The sequence below is a fragment of the Penaeus vannamei genome, chromosome 18, assembly GCF_042767895.1.
Source record: "Penaeus vannamei isolate JL-2024 chromosome 18, ASM4276789v1, whole genome shotgun sequence".
NCBI lineage: Eukaryota > Metazoa > Arthropoda > Malacostraca > Decapoda > Penaeidae > Penaeus > Penaeus vannamei.
Window position 1 is genome coordinate 18260993 of NC_091566.1, and position 6000 is coordinate 18266992.

General features: G+C 35.6%; 4 non-coding genes across 4 annotated transcripts; 1 reads left to right on the forward strand and 3 right to left on the reverse strand.

Moving 5' to 3' along the window:
• Window positions 1–2142: 2142 nt before the first annotated feature.
• Window positions 2143–2261, reverse strand: LOC113814418 (5S ribosomal RNA). Its single transcript, XR_003476482.1, has one exon. It is a non-coding gene; the product is annotated as a 5S ribosomal RNA (ribosomal RNA).
• A 942-nt stretch (window positions 2262–3203) lies between these two features.
• LOC113801711 (small nucleolar RNA U3) lies at window positions 3204–3405 on the reverse strand. The gene has a single exon (XR_003475311.1). It is a non-coding gene; the product is annotated as a small nucleolar RNA U3 (small nucleolar RNA).
• Window positions 3406–4066: 661 nt separating this feature from the next.
• On the forward strand, window positions 4067–4184 carry LOC138864892 (U5 spliceosomal RNA). Its single transcript, XR_011399262.1, has one exon. It is a non-coding gene; the product is annotated as a U5 spliceosomal RNA (small nuclear RNA).
• A 676-nt stretch (window positions 4185–4860) lies between these two features.
• LOC113801669 (U1 spliceosomal RNA) lies at window positions 4861–5023 on the reverse strand. The gene has a single exon (XR_003475274.1). It is a non-coding gene; the product is annotated as a U1 spliceosomal RNA (small nuclear RNA).
• Window positions 5024–6000: the final 977 nt, after the last annotated feature.

Consider the following 6000-nt stretch of genomic DNA (forward strand, 5'->3'; position numbering starts at 1 on the left):
ATATATAGGATTATACATCTGTACATATGCAACTATGTTTCTTGCACATAGCTAAATGATATAGCTAATCATAAGCAGAAAGGCTGATTATTACTGAACCTTTAGTCTAGTGCTCTTTTCTGTTTTATGTTGCTTTTGTTGTAGTTATCAATATTTTTGGTTAATTTCTATTGTTAAAAATACTAGTGTTTTCATCGTTATAATCACCCGTCATTAGTATCATAAGATGATTGCTACCATTAACATAATCGCTGTTGCCATAATATTTATTATATTCCTATAATAATTTATGTAAATCATTATAGCCACGGGTTTGTATCAATCTATACGTGTAGCTGCGCAGTTTCTGCTTCTAAACAACTCCGCCGCGCACTTTGCTAAGTTTCCAATCTGGGAAAAGAACAGAGACGCAGACCAATTTTCCTCTTTTCCACAGCCGACATAGACGGAATCACACAGGACATCACCAACTTCAGCACAAATCATCGCCACATCTCCCTCACATCGATCGCCTGCAACATTTTTGAGCATCTAATACATAAAGACATAATGAATCACATTGATACCTACAACATCCTTACAGACTCAACACGGTTTTCAGCCCAAAAGATCATGTGAGACTCTACTAATCACCACCCATCATGACATTACCCGATAACTTTGATAGACACACTTAACAGTTGATGCCATGATGCTTGACTGTGCCAAAGGCTTTGACAAAGTTACTCACAAAAGACCATAAAAGACTTATACTTGAATTACGACATTACGGGATCACAGGACCAATTCTTCACTGGATCACTGCTTTCTTGACGTGCATTAACGACCTTCCACTTTCGACACCAAACTCTTCTGCTAGATTTTTACTGACGCAGTCTTTTGTTTCGACCCATAAAAACCGAAGACGACTGTAGACTCCTCCAGCACGAAAAGATCGTGGCAAATGTCTTTCACACCAGACAAATGTAAAATTCTCCGCTTCACCAGATCTCACACATCAATACACTACACTTACACCCTACACAACTAACACCTGCAGCATCATATAAATACCTCAGAATTCACCTTACCAACAATCTTACTTTCAACACATTGATTTCATCATCAACAAAGCAAACAGAACACTGGGGTTTCTGAGAAGAACCTACACAACTGTACACCTGACATCAAACGCGTAGCTTATAATACACTTGTGCGTCCAACAGTAGAGTACTGTACGGCTATATAGGACCCTTACACCAAGCACAACATCGAGAAGCTCAAACAGGTCAATACTAGAGCTGTCAGGTTTATTACACACATTTACACACGTACTCCTAGTATTACAACTCACATAAAATAATAATAATAATATGGAGCTGCTCGAGACACGAAGAAAAGCACACAGACTTACAATCAAGATCACAAACAACCTTATAGACATCAACAAACGCGAATACTTACTAGCAGCACACACACACAACACAAGGAACTCACACACCAGTAAATTCGTCACATACCACACCAACACTGACTCTTACAAGCACTCTTTCTTTCCACGTACCATACGCGACTGGAACAGGCTCCCCCAACTTATTATTAAAACGAAAACACTAATCGCTTTCACTAACTAAACAAACACATTACCAGCACCTTCCCAAACACCTACACTACCATCTTCGCCTTAGTCCTTTTCCCTCTCCCTAAGCAACCAACCATAATATAAGCGTGTAATTCGCTTATCAGCGCCCCAAGCATTAACACTGAGATTGAGATTGACAAATCGTGGGTGATTTCTTAATCGGATATATAAATAGTAATACTCATTCTTGTTCTTTTATAGATATTATTACTAATCTGATTATCATTACTATGATTGTCTTCACTGTTAGCATTATAGTATACAAATAATTTTCTAAAAGACCGTATCAAAATCTCTTTAGTAACAGAAGGAACTGAATCAAATGTTGGAAAGCAGAATTGCCTTTACTTTAGTTACCCTTATACCCATTTTCTGTCTATCCTTGTTCTTCCTAACGGCGTCGACTTTTACGGTTTCTTATTGACTGACGTATGATTTCAAGTGATTTATTTAAACAAATATATAAAGAGGTGCTATGAAGTGTAAAGAAATGCATAAAATGTTTTGTATATAAAATAAAATGTCAACGACATCTGGTGTTCCCAGGCGGTCACCCATCCAAGTACTGACCAGACCCAACGTTGCTTAACTTCGCTGATCGGACGAGAAGCGGTGCTTTCAACGTGGTATGATCGTTGACAAGTAAATAGTACACGTTTGTTAATTTTCAACTAATAGACTTTTTTATATATCTTCATATAATGTACATTTGTTTTACGACAAACGCCATTACTATATTGCAGTCACATCACTGACATCTGTATACATCAATTACTATCGAAAGTTACCGTGAGTACAGGCAATTCTATCTCAGTTGTCACGAGCATTGGAACTCTGTAGAGAATGCGGGGTAAACAAATAATGCAAGTGAAATTTGATAAAATGATATTCTATAGGATTATACATATGTACATATGCAACTATGTTTCTAGCACATAGCTAAATGATATAGCTAACTATAAGCAGAAAGGCCGATTATTACTGAATCTCGAACCGATTTTTTTTTCGTTGCTTTTATCGTTATCAATATTTTTGGTTATTTTCCATTGGTATGGATACAAGTATTTTCATCATTATTAACACCGTCATTATTATTATTATTTTCATAAGATAATTGCTACCATCAATATAATCACTGCTGTTATAATAATGGCAATAATGATGTTACTATAATGATTTATGTAAATCATAATGAAAATTACATGATATTGCTGATATTATTGATAACTGCAATAGAAATTAAATAGTAAAGTTATATTGAATTAAAAATCTCTTAAACGTGGCCAACTTAATCAACATATGATTCTAATGACAATCATTGCAAAAGCAGCTACGGACTAGGAAGACTAACAAGTGCTTGAATGTCGTACACGTACCTACTTTTACAAAATACAAAACTTGGTTGAAATTTGAAATCACAAAAATACTTATAAGCTGTGACACATTCATTTTACTTACAGGTTTTCAGTTAGGTTTTTTGAAATCAACAAAGCAGCGAACTCACTCTTTTTTTTCAATTCAGTATTTTTTCTCCTTATCAGGAGTTTTCAAAAAACGAATACTTCTTGTGGATTGATATTCAACCACTCAGCTTGTGTGATCCTCCTCTGAACATCGGTAAACCGAGTCAGAACGGTCATCAAAACTCTCAAGCAAAACTTGAGAGCCGCTTCCCGCTCAGAGGATTACACTAACAATCCTCATCGTGGTTGAATATATTCCGAGAATCTTGGCGAGAAACCCGGCAATCGCACTATAGAAGTGATCCTATAAAGTATGATCATAAGTACACAGTAAACATTCATTCACAGACTACATTTTACTGAGGACTTTGTTTTCTACAACGGATTTTGACGTGTTCATATGTTCGTATATGAATGATGTAATAAGTTGACATAGTTTACCTATTTTAAAATATTTCCGTAGTTTTCAGCCATTTGTTGAAATTGCATATACTAAAATATAGAGGGAAACATAATGTGCATATACTATACATGATTTAAAAAACAAGACAATTATACGTCTGAAAGTATGACATGGCAGGGACTAAGCTAAACTGCATGAACAAAGCAAGTTTCTTCATAGAACCTATTCCAAGGTATCTCCAAAGAAATTCAAAGTGCACATTTCTGGGCATAATATAAGATATGATATGGGATTCAAAAGGTCGATGTACCTTTAATACCATCGTCTTGATATCAAGGAACAACATACCTCATGTGTGATGTTTCAATTTCAACTGTCATAATCAACTATGTATAAACTACTTGTCCTAAATACTTGGTTAGCGTAAATATCATGAGAACTTTTGTTTGTGTGTGCTAATCCGTATAAAATAAAGCAATAATAGTACTTACTTCAAGATATGCCTTTCTTGCTCTTTTACTCATCGCTCGGCGAGTCCTCAGTCTACCTTTCTTGGTCAGTTTTGTTCCGTTTTAAATCTAACTCTGGTTTCCCTTCAAAACGCATAAATCTTTCGCCTTTTACTAAAGATTTCCGTGGAGGGGAACAACTCAATGAGTCTTACTCAATTTTTTCTATAGCCCACTTCGGTGGGTTCAAACAAACCAAATGCATAACAATCATACAATTAGTCACTTTAAACTAGTCATATGATAACGAATGTGTTTTCTATCCTATAACTTAATCCACCAAATGAAAACCGTTCATTTGTACCGTTAGAGACATACCACCATATGGTATAGGAGAAACTGTGTATGGAAATTCCAAGTTTAAAATTCAGAAATCACCGTTCCGAGTTCAGGTTATCTTATATGAAATGAAACTCCTGAGGTGAAGAAAAAAACATATGCACATATACGTTAATATGACAAACTTTTACATTTACTAATGTTATTTCTTATAATAATAAAGAACTATAAAAATAGCTGTATCATTACATTTTCCGAAGACATATTAGTGGCATCTAGACTTTATTATTGTCATTTCACTACCCATTCCTTTGGTATTGCATAAAACTAAATATCTCTGTTTTGGGACACCAAAGACTTTCCTAATTCCGTAATACTGATAATATATGTATTGTAAGTTCCATAATTATTTACGAATATATAAAAAACGTTAAATATTTCCTTTTGGGTAATTTCATTAGAGGAAATTACTAGATATCAAACCAAAATCATGTAAGACCTGCTACAGCATTTACGTATCTTTCCATCAAGAACGTTTTAAAAGTACGTCTACTGTGGAGGATTTGTGTATAATGAATTACAATAAGGGGGATAGCGCGAACGCAGTCCCCCGCTACCAAAAATTGCGCACTCGAGTTAACCACATTTGGGTTAATCGCAGGGGTCAGCGCCACCGGAGTGCAATGGTGAGCCTCGCCCTGGGAGAACCGCCTTCGTGATCACGGTATCTCCTGTGCCAGGTAAGTATGCTTTCCTCTGCCGCGCGCCGACCCACGGTCGCTCGCACTGAGAACACCATGCGCTCTACAATATTTTATACAAATATCAAGCTTCACTTTACTTTTACCAAAATATTTCTAGTGAACGCCACTTATATTCATATTTCAAAACTGCATTTACGAACAAAAAGGTTGCATAGTGATTCATTCAATGTTGAACTATCCTTATCATATCGTAAAGTAATGTGTATATGTAATTTTTAGAGCTGAACTTCCGTTATTCTACGACTTTTAACTTTCTCTATGACTTCCTCTATGACATTTCACGGCAAACTTCGTAGGTTAGAATGCATATGAGCATGCATGCACACTCACATACACACAAACATACACAACTCACATATTCATCCAATCCATCAATACATCCATAAGTACATATGGATAAATATGAACCTAGTCCTATAAATGTAATATTCAGATTATCTAAATGCACACTGGGCTACACATTTTTTTTCCAAATCTTTGTTTATATTGCGCTACAAAACAAAATGAATTATATATTTTTTAAAAAGAAAGAAAACGCACTAGTTCGTTTTTAGGTATACTTAAGTAAACACTCTATGAATTCGTATCTATATACATATATATACTTTTATATGTATCTATATATATATGCACATATATTTACATATGCATATATATAGATATGTATATATACATACACAGAATATGTACGCAAGTCTACGTGTGTGGCGTGTTACTGTGTGCGTACGTTTTAGCGAGTATGTATGCATAGTTTGTGCGTGAACATTTGTGCGTGTAAATGCGCACGCACGCCCGTGTGGGCATATCTTTCTACTTAAGAAAACTTGGATGTCAAAGCAGGTGTGTGTCTATGGGTGTGAAAGTGCGGCCGTACACGTGTGTGTGTGTGTATCAATGTGTACGTGCGTGCTTAGGTTTTCATACAGAGGTTTCCTTACATCTAAGAAACTGAAAGAACACG